Raw genomic sequence first — 22,700 nt, forward strand, 5'->3', positions numbered from 1 at the left:
TAAATATTGTGTTTATAAAGAATATGATTCTTTTTGACATCAATAAAAACTTGTTATTATTAGTGGCGAAACAAGTATAAATTGGAAAACAAACGTATACGAATGCTATATAAAAATGGCCGTATTCGATAGAAATAAAATCTATAACAACATATATATTGCTAATTTCTATTCAAAAAATATGAATGAAATATGAATAAAAACATTATTCTGGTTGATCCTGCCAGTAGTTATATGCTTGTCTCAAAGATTAAGCCATGCATGTCTAAGTACACACGAATTAAAAGTGAAACCGCAAAAGGCTCATTATATCAGTTATGGTTCCTTAGATCGTTAACAGTTACTTGGATAACTGTGGTAATTCTAGAGCTAATACATGCAATTAAAACATGAACCTTATGGAACATGTGCTTTTATTAGGCTAAAACCAAGCGATCGCAAGATCGTTATATTGGTTGAACTCTAGATAACATGCAGATCGTATGGTCTTGTACCGACGACAGATCTTTCAAATGTCTGCCCTATCAACTTTTGATGGTAGTATCTAGGACTACCATGGTTGCAACGGGTAACGGGGAATCAGGGTTCGATTCCGGAGAGGGAGCCTGAGAAACGGCTACCACATCTAAGGAAGGCAGCAGGCGCGTAAATTACCCACTCCCAGCTCGGGGAGGTAGTGACGAAAAATAACAATACAGGACTCATATCCGAGGCCCTGTAATTGGAATGAGTACACTTTAAATCCTTTAACAAGGACCAATTGGAGGGCAAGTCTGGTGCCAGCAGCCGCGGTAATTCCAGCTCCAATAGCGTATATTAAAGTTGTTGCGGTTAAAACGTTCGTAGTTGAACTTGTGCTTCATACGGGTAGTACAACTTACAATTGTGGTTAGTACTATACCTTTATGTATGTAAGCGTATTACCGGTGGAGTTCTTACATGTGCTTAGATACTTGTATTTTTTCATATGTTCCTCCTATTTAAAAACCTGCATTAGTGCTCTTAAACGAGTGTTATTGTGGGCCGGTACAATTACTTTGAACAAATTAGAGTGCTTAAAGCAGGCTTCAAATGCCTGAATATTCTGTGCATGGGATAATGAAATAAGACCTCTGTTCTGCTTTCATTGGTTTTCAGATCAAGAGGTAATGATTAATAGAAGCAGTTTGGGGGCATTAGTATTACGACGCGAGAGGTGAAATTCTTGGACCGTCGTAAGACTAACTTAAGCGAAAGCATTTGCCAAAGATGTTTTCATTAATCAAGAACGAAAGTTAGAGGTTCGAAGGCGATCAGATACCGCCCTAGTTCTAACCATAAACGATGCCAGCTAGCAATTGGGTGTAGCTACTTTTATGGCTCTCTCAGTCGCTTCCCGGGAAACCAAAGCTTTTGGGCTCCGGGGGAAGTATGGTTGCAAAGCTGAAACTTAAAGGAATTGACGGAAGGGCACCACCAGGAGTGGAGCCTGCGGCTTAATTTGACTCAACACGGGAAAACTTACCAGGTCCGAACATAAGTGTGTAAGACAGATTGATAGCTCTTTCTCGAATCTATGGGTGGTGGTGCATGGCCGTTCTTAGTTCGTGGAGTGATTTGTCTGGTTAATTCCGATAACGAACGAGACTCAAATATATTAAATAGATATCTTCAGGATTATGGTGTTGAAGCTTATATAGCCTTCATTCATGGTGGCAGTAAAATGTTTATTGTGTTTGAATGTGTTTATATAAGTGGAGCCGTACCTGTTGGTTTGTCCCATTATAAGGACACTAGCTTCTTAAATGGACAAATTGCGTCTAGCAATAATGAGATTGAGCAATAACAGGTCTGTGATGCCCTTAGATGTCCTGGGCTGCACGCGCGCTACAATGAAAGTATCAACGTGTATTTCCTAGACCGAGAGGTCCGGGTAAACCGCTGAACCACTTTCATGCTTGGGATTGTGAACTGAAACTGTTCACATGAACTTGGAATTCCCAGTAAGTGTGAGTCATTAACTCGCATTGATTACGTCCCTGCCCTTTGTACACACCGCCCGTCGCTACTACCGATTGAATTATTTAGTGAGGTCTCCGGACGTGATCACTGTGACGCCTTGCGTGTTACGGTTGTTTCGCAAAAGTTGACCGAACTTGATTATTTAGAGGAAGTAAAAGTCGTAACAAGGTTTCCGTAGGTGAACCTGCGGAAGGATCATTAATGTTTTAATATCCTTACCGTTAATAAAATATTTGTTTATATTATAATAAATACATTATAGTATTACAAATAAAATATGAATTGCCAAAATGTATATGAGATCTATTATAGATCAAATGAAATTTCGAACAAGCAAATCGAAATAATGCAAATATTAAAATTATATATTGTATTTAATACATATGAGAGAAATTAATAAGCAGCCAAAGCAAACAAATAAAAATTCGAGCAAGCAAATCGAATTATTAAAATAATAATATTAAATTATTATTGTATATCCTTACCGTTAATAAAATATTTGTTTATATTATAATAAATACATTATAATAATACAAATAAAATATGAATTGCCAAAATGTATATGAGATCTAATATAGATCAAATAAAATTTCGAACAAGCAAATCGAAATAATGCAAATATTAAAATTATATATTGTATTTAATACATATGAGAGAAATAATAAGCAGCCAAAGCAAACAAATAAAAATTCGAACAAGCAAATCGAATTATTAAAATAATAATATTAAATTATTATTGTATATCCTTACCGTTAATAAAATATTTGTTTATATTATAATAAATACATTATAGTAATACAAATAAAATATGAATTGCCAAAATGTATATGATCTAATATAGATCAAATGAAATTTCGAACAAGCAAATCGAAATAATGCAAATATTAAAATTATATATTGTATTTAATACATATGAGAGAAATAATAAGCAGCCAAAACAAACAAATAAAAATTCGAACAAGCAAATCGAATTATTAAAATAATAATATTAAATTATTATTGTATATAAACACAATTAAAATACTGTGTGTATATGGACCATAATATACACGCGTTGCGATATGTATTGTTCATCTCAGTTATGCGCATACATTGGATAATGCAACAACCTAAAATGTACAATGTTGTACCTGGTTTTATACAGGTTAATGTTTTATATAAATTTCAATTTATATCGCTAAAAAAGTATTAATATATATATATATATATTTATTTACAATAAATGCAATTTAAAAAGAAATACTTTGATATATATTGGTTATATAAAACTAAGACATTTCGCAGCATTCGTTTTAGGTATAAAAATAAATTTATTGAAGGAATTGATATATGCCAGTAAAATGGTGTATTTTTAATTTCTTTCAATAAAAACATATTTGACAAAATTAAGAAACCAATTTATAAAACTCTAAGCGGTGGATCACTCGGCTCATGGGTCGATGAAGAACGCAGCAAACTGTGCGTCATCGTGTGAACTGCAGGACACATGAACATCGACATTTTGAACGCATATCGCAGTCCATGCTGTTATGTACTTTAATTAATTTTATAGTGCTGCTTGGACTACATATGGTTGAGGGTTGTAAGACTATGCTAATTAAGTTGCTTATACAAATTTTATAATGAAATTTTATAAGCATATGGTATATTATTGGATAATAATAATTTAATTATTTTATTCATAATATTAAAAAATATATGAAAAACATTATCTCACATTAGTAAATAATTTGAATGTGAAAAACGAAGAGAAATATTTTCTTTTTCAATCAAATGATACTGAGAAATGTCTAGCATAAAAATTTATCTAGAATTGTCTCTTATTAATGATTAGAAAATAGAAAACCGTTGACAATATTATTGTTCTTCGTTGATTCGTTAAATCAAACAAATGCCATTTATATACAGATATTATTAATATAACGAATTTAATAAAATGTTTTATCATTATATATAAAGAATTAATTGCATATAAAAGTTATACACAACCTCAACTCATATGGGACTACCCCCTGAATTTAAGCATATTAATTAGGGGAGGAAAAGAAACTAACAAGGATTTTCTTAGTAGCGGCGAGCGAAAAGAAATCAGTTCAGCACTAAGTCACTTTGTCTATATGGCAAATGTGAGATGCAGTGTATGGAGCGTCAATATTCTAGTATGAGAAATTAACGATTTAAGTCCTTCTTAAATGAGGCCATTTACCCATAGAGGGTGCCAGGCCCGTATAACGTTAATGATTACTAGATGATGTTTCCAAAGAGTCGTGTTGCTTGATAGTGCAGCACTAAGTGGGTGGTAAACTCCATCTAAAACTAAATATAACCATGAGACCGATAGTAAACAAGTACCGTGAGGGAAAGTTGAAAAGAACTCTGAATAGAGAGTTAAACAGTACGTGAAACTGCTTAGAGGTTAAGCCCGATGAACCTGAATATCCGTTATGGAAAATTCATCATTAGAATTGTAATATTTAAACAATATTATGATAATAGTGTGCATTTTTTCCATATAAGGACATTGTAATCTATTAGCATACCAAATTTATCATAAAATATAACTTATAGTTTATTCAAATTAATTTGCTTGCATTTTAACACAGAATAAATGTTATTAATTTGATAAAGTGCTGATAGATTTATATGAATACAGTGCGTTAATTTTTCGGAATTATATAATGGCATAATTATCATTGATTTTTGTGTTTATTATATGCACTTGTAGGATTAACAATGCGAAAGATTCAGGATACCTTCGGGACCCGTCTTGAAACACGGACCAAGGAGTCTAACATATGTGCAAGTTATTGGGATATAAACCTAATAGCGTAATTAACTTGACTAATAATGGGATTAGTTTTTTAACTATTTATAGCTAATTAACACAATCCCGGGGCGTTCTATATAGTTATGTATAATGATATTTATATTATTTATGCCTCTAACTGGAACGTACCTTGAGCATATATGCTGTGACCCGAAAGATGGTGAACTATACTTGATCAGGTTGAAGTCAGGGGAAACCCTGATGGAAGACCGAAACAGTTCTGACGTGCAAATCGATTGTCAGAATTGAGTATAGGGGCGAAAGACCAATCGAACCATCTAGTAGCTGGTTCCTTCCGAAGTTTCCCTCAGGATAGCTGGTGCATTTTAATATTATATAAAATAATCTTATCTGGTAAAGCGAATGATTAGAGGCCTTAGGGTCGAAACGATCTTAACCTATTCTCAAACTTTAAATGGGTAAGAACCTTAACTTTCTTGATATGAAGTTCAAGGTTATGATATAATGTGCCCAGTGGGCCACTTTTGGTAAGCAGAACTGGCGCTGTGGGATGAACCAAACGTAATGTTACGGTGCCCAAATTAACAACTCATGCAGATACCATGAAAGGCGTTGGTTGCTTAAAACAGCAGGACGGTGATCATGGAAGTCGAAATCCGCTAAGGAGTGTGTAACAACTCACCTGCCGAAGCAACTAGCCCTTAAAATGGATGGCGCTTAAGTTGTATACCTATACATTACCGCTAAAGTAGATGATTTATATTACTTGTAATATAAATTTTGAAACTTTAGTGAGTAGGAAGGTACAATGGTATGCGTAGAAGTGTTTGGCGTAAGCCTGCATGGAGCTGCCATTGGTACAGATCTTGGTGGTAGTAGCAAATAATCGAATGAGACCTTGGAGGACTGAAGTGGAGAAGGGTTTCGTGTGAACAGTGGTTGATCACGAGTTAGTCGGTCCTAAGTTCAAGGCGAAAGCCGAAAATTTTCAAGTAAAATACAAATGCCAAACAAATATATATATTATATAAAATCTAGCTAAATTAATATACTTGAATAATTTTGAACGAAAGGGAATACGGTTCCAATTCCGTAACCTGTTGAGTATCCGTTTGTTATTAAATATGGGCCTCGTGCTCATCCTGGCAACAGGAACGACCATAAAGAAGCCGTCGAGAGATATCGGAAGAGTTTTCTTTTCTGTTTTATAGCCGTACTACCATGGAAGTCTTTCGCAGAGAGATATGGTAGATGGGCTAGAAGAGCATGACATATACTGTTGTGTCGATATTTTCTCCTCGGACCTTGAAAATTTATGGTGGGGACACGCAAACTTCTCAACAGGCCGTACCAATATCCGCAGCTGGTCTCCAAGGTGAAGAGTCTCTAGTCGATAGAATAATGTAGGTAAGGGAAGTCGGCAAATTAGATCCGTAACTTCGGGATAAGGATTGGCTCTGAAGATTGAGATAGTCGGGCTTGATTGGGAAACAATAACATGGTTTATGTGCTCGTTCTGGGTAAATAGAGTTTCTAGCATTTATGTTAGTTACTTGTTCCCCGGATAGTTTAGTTACGTAGCCAATTGTGGAACTTTCTTGCTAAAATTTTTAAGAATACTAATTGGGTTAAACCAATTAGTTCTTATTAATTATAACGATTATCAATTAACAATCAATTCAGAACTGGCACGGACTTGGGGAATCCGACTGTCTAATTAAAACAAAGCATTGTGATGGCCCTAGCGGGTGTTGACACAATGTGATTTCTGCCCAGTGCTCTGAATGTCAAAGTGAAGAAATTCAAGTAAGCGCGGGTCAACGGCGGGAGTAACTATGACTCTCTTAAGGTAGCCAAATGCCTCGTCATCTAATTAGTGACGCGCATGAATGGATTAACGAGATTCCTACTGTCCCTATCTACTCAGTCGGTGTTAGATTGCTCGTGCGAACAGACGTGTTTTCCGTACGCTCCGCGAGTGTAGCCAATATTGACTGATAGAGACCAGATACGAAGCTAGAAACAGCACGAAAATTCGTGTTTTGTGCCTGCGAACCCAGTGCGCGTGTTTTCCCTGTGTAAAAGTGGTGAAACCGGGTGAAATTGGGTTTTTCCCATTGGAAATTTTCCATTGCGCCACGTGTGTCACGAGAGAGGCGCTCTCTTGAGAGAGGCGTTAGGCTTATTTAGGCACATTTTGCCTAAAACAGCTGTGCGGTTTGTGTCATCGCTAAACTTTTATCAGCTGATCAGCTGATAGAGCTTTCCGACCAGCTGATAATAAAGGGGTAAGTCCTTGGTGGAAAAGCTTTTGGGTTGGAACTGCCGATAACCGGCGGATGGCGCCACCCAAAATGGATGTTGGAGATTCTGGCAGTGAGAGTGCTAGTAGTAGGGGAAGCAGTGGGGGCAGAGGACGACCCAGAGGTAAGCGCAATAAAGCGCCGCTGAGGGACGCCTCTAGGTGCAAGTTGATGGCACTGGATGCAACTGCCGCTGACACTGCGACAGCCCCTGCCGCTGCCGCTGCCGCTGCCCCTGCTGCTGCCGCTGCCGCTGACCCTGTCGCTGCCCTTGCCGCAGCCCCTGCCGCTCCCGCAGCCCCCGCCGCTGCTGCATCCTATGCTGAACACGAGAAGACCTTCGTTGCACCAGCCAGTCCTCTAAAATCCTTCTCGGATAGGGAGTGGAGAGGTAATGGTGCCGTCGCTGCCGAGATGGGGGACATCCGATCGGAGATCGGTAGGATGTTCATGGTCTCCTATGCCAACCCGGCCACAAATGTGAAGGTGCAGTCCGTAGCCAACCGCCACGAGGAGGTTGTTGCAGCCCTCCTTATACGGATTGGAGTGCTTGAGGACCGCCTTAAGAAGCAGACACCGGTTGCCTCGGCCGTCTCATACGCAGCCGCCGCTGCTAGAGGCGCGCACCTTATCGCCTCACCTGCTGCCCCTGTCGCCCCCTATGCCCCTGTAGCCGCACCGCGGAAAATCCGGGAGACCTGGTCGGCAGTCGTTGCATGTGATGATCCGGCCTTATCAGGGAGGCAAATTGCGGACAAGGTCCGCAAAGAGGTAGCGCCTGCTTTGGGCGTCAGAGTGCATGAGGTGCGAGAGTTGAAGCGGGGCGGCGCGATTATTCGCACGCCATCGCAGGCGGAGATGTCGAAAATCGTTGCCTCCGCAAAATTCGCTGAGGTGGGCCTTAAGGTGTCCAAAAACACTGCCGCAAAACCCAGGGTGACGGTACAGGATGTGGACACCACTGTGACGCCGGATGAGTTCATGATGGAGTTAAAAGAGAAAAACTTCGAGGAGATGTCGCTGAAGGAGTTCCAGAAGGCGGTAGTCCTGGCGACCAAGCCCTGGTCAGCAGCTAACAGCGCCACTATAAACGTGACGCTGGAAGTAGATGATCAGGCGTTGGCCGTTCTCGAAAGCGGGAGGGTGTATATCAAGTGGTTCTCTTACCGCTGCCGCTCTCAAGTGCGCACCTATGCGTGCCACCGATGCCTTGGTTTTGACCACAAAGTCAGCGAGTGTCGGTACGCTAGAGAAAACCAGGTCTGCCGCCAGTGCGGACAGAACGACCACGTCGCGGCGAAGTGCAAAAATGCGGTGGACTGCCGTAACTGCCGCCATAAAGGGCTACCCTCGGGGCACTATATGCTCTCGGGTGGATGCCCGATATATAGCGCTGTGCTAGCCAGGGTGCAAGCTAGACATTAACATGTTCAGCTTCATCCAAGCGAATTGTGGTCGAGGCCGTTGCGCTGTCATCGAGCTTGCAAAGCGGATGAGAGATGCTGGCCACCTGTTCGCACTCATTCAGGAGCCCTATGTGGACGCAGGCAAGCGTCTCACTGGACTCCCTGGAGGCATGAGAATCTTCGCTGACAAAAGGAAGAAAGCTGCCATCATCGTGGACGACCCGTCTGCCATCTGCATGCCCATCGAGACATTGACGACGGATTATGGAGTGTGCGTGAGTGTCACAGGAAAATACGGCACCATTTTTCTGTCCTCCGTATACTGCCAGTACTCAGCTGCCCTGCAGCCCTACACTGACTACCTGGATACGGTTCTGCTGCTAGCCAGCAGGACACCGACAATCCTCGGACTTGATGCGAATGCGGTTTCCCCGATGTGGTTCAGCAAAACTCCAGCTAACTCTGGAGACCGTCTGAATCGCGAACGGGGACAGCACATGGACGAGTGGATCATCGCAAGCGGTGTCTGTGTGCTTAATACGGCCAGCCAGGTGTTCACGTTCGATAATCACCGCTCCAGAAGTGATATCGACGTGACCTTCACCAACGAAGCAGCGCGTGTGTGGGCAACATACGAATGGAGAGTTGACTTCTGGGAGCTGAGTGACCACAACATCATCACTGTTGAGGTTACTCCAGATCCAAGCAGTACTGTTGAGAGCCTAGCTCCGGTACCGCAATGGAGGCTCTCCAATGCAAGTTGGCGAAGATTCAGAGTAGAACTAAGGGATGTAGCTGAATGTCTCGAGGAACTGGAGGAATCGCCGTTGGATGATCATGTGTCAGCCCTTCGCTCCATCGTACACGAAGTGTGCGACAGGGTAATAGGGCGCAGGATACCTGCAGCAAGGGGAAACGTAATATGGTGGAATCCTGAACTGAGTACCAAGCGCCAAGAGGTCAGGAGACTGAGGCGCAGGCTGCAGGCAGCTCGTCGGAGTGGCACCGGCGATGTTGAGCGACTTGCCGCTGGATTAAGGCTTGCCTCAGGCCAGTATAAGAAGCTTATCCTGATGACAAAGGAACAAAACTGGCGGGACTTCGTGGGACGGCACAAGGATGATCCATGGGGGCACGCCTACCGAATATGCCGAGGCCGGAAAAAGACAACCGATCTTGGATGTCTTAGGTCGAACGGCGCGCTACTTACGACATGGCACGACTGCGCAGATATACTCCTCCGCAACTTCTTCCCTGTTGCGGAATCCACAGTGCGTGAGGGTATAACTCCTGCTGCTCCACCGACCCTCGAAGCCTTCGAGGTGGCAACCAGCGTCGCGAAGCTGAGAAGCCGGCGATCGCCGGGAATGGACGGCATCACGGGTGGGATCGTCAAGGAGGTATGGCGTGCTATCCCTCAGCACCTGACGAAGTTGTACTCTCGATGCCTCTCGGAAGGATATTTTCCTGCCGAGTGGAAACACCCGAGAGTGATACCGCTGGTAAAGGGGCCAGATAAGGACAGGAGCGATCCTGCCTCTTATCGTGGCATATGCCTTTTGCCAGTGTTCGGAAAGGTGCTGGAAGGGATCATGGTGAATCGACTGAAGGATGTGCTACCGGATGGCTGCAGATGGCAATTTGGATTTCGGCCTGGACGCTGCGTTGAGGATGCGTGGATGCACGCTAAAAACACCGTTTCCACCAGCCGCGAGAGGAGGGTGCTGGGAATCTTTGTTGATTTCAAGGGTGCCTTCGACAATGTTGAGTGGAACGCGGTGCTGGATCGGCTTATCGACGTCGGCTGTCGAGAGATAGACTTGTGGAAAAGTTATTTCTCCGGTCGAAGTGCCAGTATCATCAGCAGTTACGAAGCGGCCACAGTGTCGGTTACACGGGGCTGCCCGCAAGGGTCCGTCAGTGGTCCATTTATTTGGAACCTACTGATGGATGTGCTGCTTCAGCGCCTGGAGCCACATTGTGCTCTGAGCGCGTTTGCAGATGACTTGCTACTTTTCGTCGATGGGAATTCCCGTGCCGATCTGGAGCGAAAGGGTGAGCAGTTGATGGACATCGTGGGAGCCTGGGGAGCTGAGGTTGGAGTGAGTGTGTCAACCAGCAAGACGGCAATCATGTTGCTGAAAGGGAATCTTTCAGACACTAGGAGACCGACGGTACGGTTTGCTGGAGCAAGCCTGCCATACGTCACCAAATGCCGGTACCTTGGCATCTTAGTCGGCGAGCGGATGAGCTTTCTCCCGCATATCTCTGCTCTCAGAGATCGGCTGGCTGGAGTTGCCGGAGGGCTAGCACGGGTGCTCCGAGTCGATTGGGGGCTCAGCTCCCGTGCTAAGAGGACGATATACAGCGGACTCATGGTCCCCTGTGCACTCTTCGGTGCCTCGGTCTGGTACAAGGCGGCGAGCAAGGGCAAGTCCTTAAGACTCCTCACCTCGTGCCAGAGGACCATCCTATTAGGATGCCTACCGGTATGCCGCACAGTGTCCACGGTGGCACTGCAGGTGCTTGCTGGTGCTCCTCCAATGGATTTAGATGCTCACAGGATGGCAGTGAAGTTTAAGCTCAGAAAGCACGTTCCCCTGGACGAGAGCGACTGGCTCTATGGACAGGACTTGTCTGTGTTGGACTGGAAATCCAAGATGGCTCTGCTAGACGAATGTCTGCTAAATGAGTGGCAACTCAGATGGGACCAAGCGGCTCACGGTTTTGTGACTCGCCAGTTTTTCCCAGAGGCAGCGTTCGTCTACAAGAGGAAGGACTTTGTCTTCACCTTAAGAGCCGGATTCTTGCTGACAGGACACGGGTCGTTCAACGCTTTCCTCCATGGTAGAACCCTCAGCACCACAACCGCATGCTCATGTGGAGAGGAGAGTGAGGACTGGCTTCACGTACTATGTGAGTGCCGCCTCTATAGCGATTTGCGTGACTTGGATGCCCTTGGCATTGTTCGAGTCCAAGAACGATGGAACGTCGCAGGAGTAGTCGAGACCCCAGAACGGATGCGTCTCCTAGGAGCTTTTGCTGATGCTGCCTTCTCGAGGCGTAGGATGGAAGCGACGAGGGATGAACCGCAGGCGCCGGGACAATAGTCCCAAAACCCCCTTGCCGTGTGGCAACGGCGAAGAATACTGCCACAGCTTGTCATTGCTTGTCGTAGGAGGCGACTAATATGACATGGTTGCCCCATCCGAGCTTGTCGGAGCTGAAGGGGTGAGGCCCACCGAGCCTGAAATTTCGGTGCCACGGGTTGAGTGGTTCTCCAAGGCTACTCATTGAGGTCGGCCCCCTAGTGGGAGTTTCGTGGTGGCTGTGGTTGACACCTATATCGCGGGTAGAGTCCCCGGGCTCGACGTGGATGTTGCGTTAATACAACTCGGGTGCTGCGACCCAAAGAACAGTAGAGATTTTAGATAGATCTCGCCCCTATGCAAGGGGGAGTGCTTGCCCGACAAGCAAGTACTTAAATTGCTACTGGGGTGGTTGCTATGTACATAGCTATAGCTTCTAGTCCAGGGCGTTGGTTTGGCGCTTAACCCAGACCCTTGCATTATATACTCCCTTGTGGGTATATTAGAATGCCGTGGCTGTAATCCCTTCAGTGCGGAACACGTCACGTTAAATAAGTTCGGAGGGATCCGAGACACACCTGTCCCTATCTACTATCTAGCGAAACCACAGCCAAGGGAACGGGCTTGGAATAATTAGCGGGGAAAGAAGACCCTTTTGAGCTTGACTCTAATCTGGCAGTGTAAGGAGACATAAGAGGTGTAGAATAAGTGGGAGATATTAGACCTCGGTTTGGTATCGCCAATGAAATACCACTACTCTTATTGTTTCCTTACTTACTTGATTAAATGGAACGTGTATCATTTCCTAGCCATTATACGGATATATTTATTATATCTTATGGTATTGGGTTTTGATGCAAGCTTCTTGATCAAAGTATCACGAGTTTGTTATATAATCGCAAACAAATTCTTTAATAAAACGGTGCATTTATGTATTTTTGATTTGAAAATTTGGTATAACTCCAATTACTCAGGTATGATCCAATTCAAGGACATTGCCAGGTAGGGAGTTTGACTGGGGCGGTACATCTCTCAAATAATAACGGAGGTGTCCCAAGGCCAGCTCAGTGCGGACAGAAACCACACATAGAGCAAAAGGGCAAATGCTGACTTGATCTCGGTGTTCAGTACACACAGGGACAGCAAAAGCTCGGCCTATCGATCCTTTTGGTTTAAAGAGTTTTTAACAAGAGGTGTCAGAAAAGTTACCATAGGGATAACTGGCTTGTGGCGGCCAAGCGTTCATAGCGACGTCGCTTTTTGATCCTTCGATGTCGGCTCTTCCTATCATTGTGAAGCAAAATTCACCAAGCGTTGGATTGTTCACCCATGCAAGGGAACGTGAGCTGGGTTTAGACCGTCGTGAGACAGGTTAGTTTTACCCTACTAATGACAAAACGTTGTTGCGACAGCATTCCTGCGTAGTACGAGAGGAACCGCAGGTACGGACCAATGGCACAATACTTGTTCGAGCGAACAGTGGTATGACGCTACGTCCGTTGGATTATGCCTGAACGCCTCTAAGGTCGTATCCGTGCTGGACTGCAATGATAAATAAGGGGCAATTTGCATTGTATGGCTTCTAAACCATTTAAAGTTTATAATTTACTTTTTAAACGACAATGGATGTGATGCCAATGTAATTTGTAACATAGTAAATTGGGAGGATCTTTGATCACCTGATGCCGCGCTAGTTACATATAAAAGCATTATTTAATACAATGACAAAGCCTAGAATCAATTGTAAACGACTTTTGTAACAGGCAAGGTGTTGTAAGTGGTTGAGCAGCTGCCATACTGCGATCCACTGAAGCTTATCCTTTGCTTGATGATTCGATAATAAAATTGCATAATTTATTTGTTGTGTTGAACTTCTTATATAAAGTTCAACCAACAATCTATTTGTATGCATTGATTGTTTGCTTGGCTTTGTGGCGAATTTTTAATCCTTTATATATTACATTCCTAAGGTCTAGATTTTCAAGTAAGAGACCAATTTGATTAACATATCAATATAAGTACAACTCGACCATCTAATAATAACAATATGAATCGTCATCTTATTAGTGACGCGAAGATTGGCAAACATATAATATAAAAATATTCCTAAGGTCTAGATTTTCAAGTAAGAGACCAATTTGATTAACATATCAATATAAGTACAACTCGACCATCTAATAATAACAATATGAATCGTCATCTTATTAGTGACGCGAAGATTGGCAAACATATAATATAAAAATATTCCTAAGGTCTAGATTTTCAAGTAAGAGACCAATTTGATTAACATATCAATATAAGTACAACTCGACCATCTAATAATAATATGAATCGTCATCTTATTAGTGACGCGAAGATTGGCAAACATATAATATAAAAATATTCCTAAGGTCTAGATTTTCAAGTAAGAGACCAATTTGATTAACATATCAATATAAGTACAACTCGACCATCTAATAATAACAATATGAATCGTCATCTTATTAGTGACGCGAAGATTGGCAAACATATAATATAAAAATATTCCTAAGGTCTAGATTTTCAAGTAAGAGACCAATTTGATTAACATATCAATATAAGTACAACTCGACCATCTAATAATAACAATATGAATCGTCATCTTATTAGTGACGCGAAGATTGGCAAACATATAATATAAAAATATTCCTAAGGTCTAGATTTTCAAGTAAGAGACCAATTTGATTAACATATCAATATAAGTACAACTCGACCATCTAATAATAACAATATGAATCGTCATCTTATTAGTGACGCGAAGATTGGCAAACATATAATATAAAAATATTCCTAAGGTCTAGATTTTCAAGTAAGAGACCAATTTGATTAACATATCAATATAAGTACAACTCGACCATCTAATAATAACAATATGAATCGTCATCTTATTAGTGACGCGAAGATTGGCAAACATATAATATAAAAATATTCCTAAGGTCTAGATTTTCAAGTAAGAGACCAATTTGATTAACATATCAATATAAGTACAACTCGACCATCTAATAATAACAATATGAATCGTCATCTTATTACTGACGCGAAGATTGGCAAACATATAATATACAAATATTCCTAAGGTCTAGATTTTCAAGTAAGAGACCAATTTGATTAACATATCAATATAAGTACAACTCGACCATCTAATAATAACAATATGAATCGTCATCTTATTAGTGACGCGAAGATTGGCAAACATATAATATAAAAATATTCCTAAGGTCTAGATTTTCAAGTAAGAGACCAATTTGATTAACATATCAATATAAGTACAACTCGACCATCTAATAATAACAATATGAATCGTCATCTTTTTAGTGACGCGAAGATTGGCAAACATATAATATAAAAATATTCCTAAGGTCTAGAATCTTAAGCAATAGACCAATTCAACTAAGAGTTGACATATAAAAATATGTTCCTTTTAATGTTAGCAAAATTTTATCGTCACATACTGTTAGTGACGCGAACGTTTTTTTCTCCATGTTTATATGAATGTTTATTCAAAGGTAGAAAGGCAGGATCGTTATTTTATAAGTGAAGCGATAAAAAAATATTATGCAATAGGACATCTATTTATAAATATTTTTAAGTCTTAGAAATTCAAGTAAAGAGATTCAAGAAATTCATTCAACTTAGAGCGCACATATAATTAAAACTATTCCTGAGGTTTAGAAACCAAATTAAATAAAGAGGACATATAAACGTATGTGGTATTTTGATGGTAGTAAAAATGTATCGCGATATTATTAGTGACGCGACCAATTTTTATACTCTTTGCTCCATGTGCAAATATATCTAGTGTTTAGATAGTCAATTAAAAATGACAATTTTAACTAAAAGACTTAAAAAAGTGTTTGTCAAACTTATAATTTTGTCAATACTATATAAAACGCCAATCATATCCTTATAAAAGTAAATGCGGTATATGGTTATAAATACAAAACCATATATAAATAAAAAAATGAAATCGTATGTATATGGCTTATAGGTATAATACCTATAAGGCATAATAATGTATAATATTAGCAAATATACATATAAAAGTGCATAAATTGTATAGATATGGCATAAAGAAGGCATTTATGAGAATAGCTAGTAGAATTTGCCCATACACTACTAGCGAAATGAGATATTTATACCTAGTGAGGGCGGCACTAGTACTATAAATTGTGGCAAAATAAATCTTATGCAAATGCATAGGATTTTGTCAATACCGTACAAAAAACTAAGTAAAACGTATGGATATTGAAAAATAAATGGATTATATTCATAAAATACGAATATTTCTTGCATTCTCTTGTTATACGAGAGAATATCATACGGAGCGGGCAGCCCCTAGTATAGTAAGCAGTCGAATGGGAGACAGCGTGTCCAAAAACACCTATAGGGAGGTGGTCGTTGGCGGACCTCTCCTCGTATTGGTCAAACTTATGATTTTGTCAATACTATATAAAACGCCAATCATATCCATATAAAAGTGAATACAGTATATGGATATGAATAAAAAACCATACATAAATAAAAAAAAATATGTATAAAAAATTATACATATATTTATATTAAGCAATCGTATGGATGTGGCTTATAGGTATAATACCTATAAGGCATAATAATGTATAATATAGCAAATATACATATAAAAGTGCATGAATTGTATAGATATGGCATATAAGTGACATATTTATGAGAATAGCTAGTAGAATTTGCCCATACACTACTAGCGAAATGAGATATTTATACCTAGTGAGGGCGGCACTAGTACTATAAATTGTGGCAAAATAAATCTTATGCAAATGCATAGGATTTTGTCAATACCGTACAAAAAACTAAGTAAAACGTATGGATATTGAAAAATAAATGGATTATATTCATAAAATACGAATATTTCTTGCATTCTCTTGTTATATGAGAGAATATCATACGGAGCGGGTAGCCCCTAGTATAGTAAGCAGTCGAATGGGAGACAGCGTGTCCAAAAACACCTATAGGGAGGTGGTCGTTGGCGGACCTCTCCTCGTATTGGTCAAACTTATGATTTTGTCAATACTATATAAAACGCCAATCATATCCATATAAAATTGAATACAGTATATGGATATGAATAAAAAACCATACATAAATAAAAAAAAAATATGTATAAAAAATTATACATATATTTATATTAAGCAATCGTATGGATGTGGCTTATAGGTATAATACCTATAAGGCATAATAATGTATAATATAGCAAATATACATATAAAAGTGCATGAATTGTATAGATATGGCATATAAGTGACATATTTATGAGAATAGCTAGTAGAATTTCCCCATACACTACTAGCGAAATGAGATATTTATACCTAGTGAGGGCGGCACTAGTACTATAAATTGTGGCAAAATAAATCTTATGCAAATGCATAGGATTTTGTCAATACCGTACAAAAAACTAAGTAAAACGTATGGATATTGAAAAATAAATGGATTATATTCATAAAATACGAATATTTCTTGCATTCTCTTGTTATATGAGAGAATATCATACGGAGCGGGTAGCCCCTAGTATAGTAAGCAGTCGAATGGGAGACAGCGTGTCCAAAAACACCTATAGGGAGGTGGTCGTTGGCGGACCTCTCCTCGTATTGGTCAAACTTATGATTTTGTCAATACTATATAAAACGCCAATCATATCCATATAAAAGTGAATACAGTATATGGATATGAATAAAAAACCATACATAAATAAAAAAAAAATATGTATAAAAAATTATACATATATTTATATTAAGCAATCGTATGGATGTGGCTTATAGGTATAATACCTATAAGGCATAATAATGTATAATATAGCAAATATACATATAAAAGTGCATGAATTGTATAGATATGGCATATAAGTGACATATTTATGAGAATAGCTAGTAGAATTTGCCCATACACTACTAGCGAAATGAGATATTTATACCTAGTGAGGGCGGCACTAGTACTATAAATTGTGGCAAAATAAATCTTATGCAAATGCATAGGATTTTGTCAATACCATACATAAACCGTATGGATATTGAGAAGTTAATAGATTACATCTATAATATGAGAAGTATTTTAGTATTCTTATTAAATAAGAGAATACTATAAGGGTGAGTGGCAAAGAGAATTGAATATACCCGAATGGGAGACAGCGTGTCCAAAAACTACTATAGGTGGTGTGGCAAATATGAGGAAGGCAATATATCCATATAATGAAAATAAAAGTGCGTTTTCTTATTATATAAGAGAACACTATATGGGTGAGTGGCAAAGTAAATTGAATATACCCGAATGGGAGACAGCGTGTCCAAAAACTACTATAGGTGGTGTGGCAAATATGAGGAAGGCAATATATCCATATAATGAAAATAAAAGTGCGTTTTCTTATTATATAAGAGAACACTATATGGGTGAGTGGCAAAGTAAATTGAATATACCCGAATGGGAGACAGCGTGTCCAAAAACTACTATAGGTGGTGTGGCAAATATGAGGAAGGCAATATATCCATATAATGAATATAAAAGTGCGTTGTCTTATTATATAAGAGAACACTATATGGGTGAGTGGCAAAGTAAATTGAATATACCCGAATGGGAGACAGCGTGTCCAAAAACTACTATAGGATGGTCAATGGGCCGGCCGTCTGCTATTGACATATGTCAGTAGAGAAGATATTATCCGTCAAATTTGTTTCTTTATTCATTTATTTGAATACGAGACTTGGCTCCGCGGTTAATATTTTAAGCCCAAAGATAATAACGTTGAAACAAAGGCCAAGTTTCTATTGTACATAGAATAACAAATTGTTTCCGAATTTTATCGTTAATTTTAGGAGGTAGGCTAACATGATTTATATTATATGTGTATTATTAAATAATAATAGTACATAAAAGTCTACCAAAGAAATATAAAAATGTAATTATGAATACATTTTCAATATTAATATCAACTTATATTGTTGATAATAAAAAATAGCTATTAAGAGAGTTATTTAAGAAATTATATAATATATAATAAAGAGTATATATATAAATAATATATAAGTATATATTATTTAAGAAATAAATATAGTAGTAATAATTATATATATACACTCGGTTCTATTTTATATATTACCAGAGACTTATATGGATATATATAGATAAATTTTAAATTTATCGTCAAAATACAAATGATTAACTCAATATCTTATATTGGTTAAACAAAAATTGTACATGTGTGGATACAATATATTATGTATGTCGAACAAAAATGATATTTTAGAATGAAATGTGCATATATAAAGAAAATATATGAAAAATAAATATTGTGTTTATAAAGAATATGATTCTTTTTGACATCAATAAAAACTTGTTATTATTAGTGGCGAAACAAGTATAAATTGGAAAACAAACGTATACGAATGCTATATAAAAATGGCCGTATTCGATAGAAATAAAATCTATAACAACATATATATTGCTAATTTCTATTCAAAAAATATGAATGAAATATGAATAAAAACATTATTCTGGTTGATCCTGCCAGTAGTTATATGCTTGTCTCAAAGATTAAGCCATGCATGTCTAAGTACACACGAATTAAAAGTGAAACCGCAAAAGGCTCATTATATCAGTTATGGTTCCTTAGATCGTTAACAGTTACTTGGATAACTGTGGTAATTCTAGAGCTAATACATGCAATTAAAACATGAACCTTATGGAACATGTGCTTTTATTAGGCTAAAACCAAGCGATCGCAAGATCGTTATATTGGTTGAACTCTAGATAACATGCAGATCGTATGGTCTTGTACCGACGACAGATCTTTCAAATGTCTGCCCTATCAACTTTTGATGGTAGTATCTAGGACTACCATGGTTGCAACGGGTAACGGGGAATCAGGGTTCGATTCCGGAGAGGGAGCCTGAGAAACGGCTACCACATCTAAGGAAGGCAGCAGGCGCGTAAATTACCCACTCCCAGCTCGGGGAGGTAGTGACGAAAAATAACAATACAGGACTCATATCCGAGGCCCTGTAATTGGAATGAGTACACTTTAAATCCTTTAACAAGGACCAATTGGAGGGCAAGTCTGGTGCCAGCAGCCGCGGTAATTCCAGCTCCAATAGCGTATATTAAAGTTGTTGCGGTTAAAACGTTCGTAGTTGAACTTGTGCTTCATACGGGTAGTACAACTTACAATTGTGGTTAGTACTATACCTTTATGTATGTAAGCGTATTACCGGTGGAGTTCTTACATGTGCTTAGATACTTGTATTTTTTCATATGTTCCTCCTATTTAAAAACCTGCATTAGTGCTCTTAAACGAGTGTTATTGTGGGCCGGTACAATTACTTTGAACAAATTAGAGTGCTTAAAGCAGGCTTCAAATGCCTGAATATTCTGTGCATGGGATAATGAAATAAGACCTCTGTTCTGCTTTCATTGGTTTTCAGATCAAGAGGTAATGATTAATAGAAGCAGTTTGGGGGCATTAGTATTACGACGCGAGAGGTGAAATTCTTGGACCGTCGTAAGACTAACTTAAGCGAAAGCATTTGCCAAAGATGTTTTCATTAATCAAGAACGAAAGTTAGAGGTTCGAAGGCGATCAGATACCGCCCTAGTTCTAACCATAAACGATGCCAGCTAGCAATTGGGTGTAGCTACTTTTATGGCTCTCTCAGTCGCTTCCCGGGAAACCAAAGCTTTTGGGCTCCGGGGGAAGTATGGTTGCAAAGCTGAAACTTAAAGGAATTGACGGAAGGGCACCACCAGGAGTGGAGCCTGCGGCTTAATTTGACTCAACACGGGAAAACTTACCAGGTCCGAACATAAGTGTGTAAGACAGATTGATAGCTCTTTCTCGAATCTATGGGTGGTGGTGCATGGCCGTTCTTAGTTCGTGGAGTGATTTGTCTGGTTAATTCCGATAACGAACGAGACTCAAATATATTAAATAGATATCTTCAGGATTATGGTGTTGAAGCTTATATAGCCTTCATTCATGGTGGCAGTAAAATGTTTATTGTGTTTGAATGTGTTTATATAAGTGGAGCCGTACCTGTTGGTTTGTCCCATTATAAGGACACTAGCTTCTTAAATGGACAAATTGCGTCTAGCAATAATGAGATTGAGCAATAACAGGTCTGTGATGCCCTTAGATGTCCTGGGCTGCACGCGCGCTACAATGAAAGTATCAACGTGTATTTCCTAGACCGAGAGGTCCGGGTAAACCGCTGAACCACTTTCATGCTTGGGATTGTGAACTGAAACTGTTCACATGAACTTGGAATTCCCAGTAAGTGTGAGTCATTAACTCGCATTGATTACGTCCCTGCCCTTTGTACACACCGCCCGTCGCTACTACCGATTGAATTATTTAGTGAGGTCTCCGGACGTGATCACTGTGACGCCTTGCGTGTTACGGTTGTTTCGCAAAAGTTGACCGAACTTGATTATTTAGAGGAAGTAAAAGTCGTAACAAGGTTTCCGTAGGTGAACCTGCGGAAGGATCATTAATGTTTTAATATCCTTACCGTTAATAAAATATTTGTTTATATTATAATAAATACATTATAGTATTACAAATAAAATATGAATTGCCAAAATGTATATGAGATCTATTATAGATCAAATGAAATTTCGAACAAGCAAATCGAAATAATGCAAATATTAAAATTATATATTGTATTTAATACATATGAGAGAAATTAATAAGCAGCCAAAGCAAACAAATAAAAATTCGAACAAGCAAATCGAATTATTAAAATAATAATATTAAATTATTATTGTATATCCTTACCGTTAATAAAATATTTGTTTATATTATAATAAATACATTATAATAATACAAATAAAATATGAATTGCCAAAATGTATATGAGATCTAATATAGATCAAATAAAATTTCGAACAAGCAAATCGAAATAATGCAAATATTAAAATTATATATTGTATTTAATACATATGAGAGAAATAATAAGCAGCCAAAGCAAACAAATAAAAATTCGAACAAGCAAATCGAATTATTAAAATAATAATATTAAATTATTATTGTATATCCTTACCGTTAATAAAATATTTGTTTATATTATAATAAATACATTATAGTAATACAAATAAAATATGAATTGCCAAAATGTATATGATCTAATATAGATCAAATGAAATTTCGAACAAGCAAATCGAAATAATGCAAATATTAAAATTATATATTGTATTTAATACATATGAGAGAAATAATAAGCAGCCAAAACAAACAAATAAAAATTCGAACAAGCAAATCGAATTATTAAAATAATAATATTAAATTATTATTGTATATAAACACAATTAAAATACTGTGTGTATATGGACCATAATATACACGCGTTGCGATATGTATTGTTCATCTCAGTTATGCGCATACATTGGATAATGCAACAACCTAAAATGTACAATGTTGTACCTGGTTTTATACAGGTTAATGTTTTATATAAATTTCAATTTATATCGCTAAAAAAGTATTAATATATATATATATATATATTTATTTACAATAAATGCAATTTAAAAAGAAATACTTTGATATATATTGGTTATATAAAACTAAGACATTTAGCAGCATTCGTTTTAGGTATAAAAATAAATTTATTGAAGGAATTGATATATGCCAGTAAAATGGTGTATTTTTAATTTCTTTCAATAAAAACATATTTGACAAAATTAAGAAACCAATTTATAAAACTCTAAGCGGTGGATCACTCGGCTCATGGGTCGATGAAGAACGCAGCAAACTGTGCGTCATCGTGTGAACTGCAGGACACATGAACATCGACATTTTGAACGCATATCGCAGTCCATGCTGTTATGTACTTTAATTAATTTTATAGTGCTGCTTGGACTACATATGGTTGAGGGTTGTAAGACTATGCTAATTAAGTTGCTTATACAAATTTTATAATGAAATTTTATAAGCATATGGTATATTATTGGATAATAATAATTTAATTATTTTATTCATAATATTAAAAAATATATGAAAAACATTATCTCACATTAGTAAATAATTTGAATGTGAAAAACGAAGAGAAATATTTTCTTTTTCAATCAAATGATACTGAGA

General features: G+C 38.4%; 4 non-coding genes and 1 pseudogene across 4 annotated transcripts; all 5 read left to right on the forward strand.

Annotated features, from left to right (window-relative positions):
• Window positions 1-207: 207 nt before the first annotated feature.
• On the forward strand, window positions 208-2,202 carry LOC127010522 (small subunit ribosomal RNA). Its single transcript, XR_007763278.1, has one exon. It is a non-coding gene; the product is annotated as a small subunit ribosomal RNA (ribosomal RNA).
• Window positions 2,203-3,405: 1,203 nt separating this feature from the next.
• Window positions 3,406-3,584, forward strand: LOC127010586 (5.8S ribosomal RNA). The gene has a single exon (XR_007763318.1). It is a non-coding gene; the product is annotated as a 5.8S ribosomal RNA (ribosomal RNA).
• A 402-nt stretch (window positions 3,585-3,986) lies between these two features.
• Window positions 3,987-13,424, forward strand: LOC127010561 (large subunit ribosomal RNA; annotated as a pseudogene).
• A 5,695-nt stretch (window positions 13,425-19,119) lies between these two features.
• On the forward strand, window positions 19,120-21,114 carry LOC127010523 (small subunit ribosomal RNA). Its single transcript, XR_007763279.1, has one exon. It is a non-coding gene; the product is annotated as a small subunit ribosomal RNA (ribosomal RNA).
• Window positions 21,115-22,319: 1,205 nt separating this feature from the next.
• LOC127010587 (5.8S ribosomal RNA) lies at window positions 22,320-22,498 on the forward strand. Its single transcript, XR_007763319.1, has one exon. It is a non-coding gene; the product is annotated as a 5.8S ribosomal RNA (ribosomal RNA).
• Window positions 22,499-22,700: the final 202 nt, after the last annotated feature.

The sequence above is a fragment of the Drosophila biarmipes genome, chromosome X, assembly GCF_025231255.1.
Source record: "Drosophila biarmipes strain raj3 chromosome X, RU_DBia_V1.1, whole genome shotgun sequence".
Lineage (NCBI taxonomy): Eukaryota > Metazoa > Arthropoda > Insecta > Diptera > Drosophilidae > Drosophila > Drosophila biarmipes.